General features: G+C 57.6%; 1 pseudogene; it reads left to right on the top strand.

Moving 5' to 3' along the window:
• The first annotated feature begins 606 nt into the window (after window positions 1–606).
• On the top strand, window positions 607–1,504 carry LOC123177943 (coniferyl alcohol acyltransferase-like; annotated as a pseudogene).
• The last annotated feature ends 26 nt before the right edge of the window (window positions 1,505–1,530 follow it).

Below are 1,530 nucleotides of genomic sequence, written 5' to 3'. Positions count from 1 at the left end.
AACATATGCATACATATCGGCGTGGAATCATGTTAACATGCATCTTTTTTCCTTCTAAGAATGCATGCATCTTCGATCTGGTGATATATTTGTGTATATTATCATTTTGGCATCCAAAGCGCTGCTCCAGCCAGTACAAAAGATTCCACGCTGACTTTGGAATTTTCAAGGTTAACTCCTACTGCAACATTTGTATATATAGTACTTCAGGGCATGGAAGGGAAAACGTATCTCAGAGACAGCAGGTCAGTTTCTTTGCGTGTTCGAGTGACCTGCAGGAGTATCGTCAAGGCCTCCGTCACACGGCCCGGCGCCGTGCTTCCCGTCTCCAACCTCGACCTGCTGTATTATCCATAGTTTTAAATAGTCGGCTATACTCCGTTATAGCCTTTTCAGCAGAGTTCTGCTAAATAGTCGTCTTCATAAATAGTCCGCTATACCTCCGCTATAGCTGATTCGAAGGCCCATCGCTATTTTTCATAGCCCGCTATTTAAACATTGGTATTACCCAATGCCGCTCTCGATGGGGCCCTCCGCCAGCGGTGGCTTCGTCAACGTCGTCGCCGCCTTCGAGGGCAAGTTGTCGCCCCTGCTGGACCACTTTTTTCCGCTCGCAGGCCGCATCGTGGCCAACCCGCGGACATGGCTCCCAGAGGTGCACTGCGACAACCAGGGCGCGGAGCTCGTCGTCGTTGAGGTCGGCGTGGCGCTAGGCAGCCTGGACTTCGGCGACATGGACGCGTCGCTGGCGAGGGTCGGCATCCCCGTCCAGTACGACGCGGGCGCCGCGCTGTCGGTGCAGCGGGTGCCGTTCGCCTGCGGCTGGTTCATTGTGGCCTGGACCAGGAGCACTAACCACGGCCTCGCGGATGGGTGCACGCTGTGCATGATCGTAGACGCATGCTCTGAGCTCACGCGGGCCAGGACGATCGTTGCCACCCGAACTTTGACTGATACTTGTTCCGCCGTCGCACCACGCCGTCGTACGGCCCTTCGGTGGGCGAGTTGTTCATGCCGCTGGTGAGCAAGCGTCTTGTCAACGCCCTCATGGCCGGGGGTTCCTTGGTCTGCCGCACCTACTACGTCGAGGAGCGGGACCTCGCCATGCCGCACGTGCAGGCGACCGGCGACGGGGAGCACGGAGCGAGCCACGTTGAGGCGGTGTCTGCATACCTATGGAAGGTGTTCGCCGCCACCGTGGGCTTGTCGGACCAGAGTTGCCGCATGGGCTCGTGGGTGAACGGGCGACGACGTCGCACCACCGCGCCGGAGGAAACCAGGCGCAACTACGTCGGCTACGTCACGGCATTTGCGGTGGCCGATGCGAGCACAGACGCGATCCAGCGGCGGCCGCTCCCTGAGATCGCGTCAATGATGCGCGAGTCGATTAGGTCGACGACCACCGACGAGCACTTCCAGGAGCTGCTGGACTGGGTTTGTCACATAGTGACTGACATGTGGGCCCACATATGATAACGGTCCCACATATCATAATGCATGCCTTAGGTGCTGGTCCAAATAAACGGAGTT

Source organism: Triticum aestivum, unplaced genomic scaffold, assembly GCF_018294505.1.
Source record: "Triticum aestivum cultivar Chinese Spring unplaced genomic scaffold, IWGSC CS RefSeq v2.1 scaffold911, whole genome shotgun sequence".
NCBI lineage: Eukaryota > Viridiplantae > Streptophyta > Magnoliopsida > Poales > Poaceae > Triticum > Triticum aestivum.
This window is presented reverse-complemented; position numbering and strand designations above follow the sequence as displayed.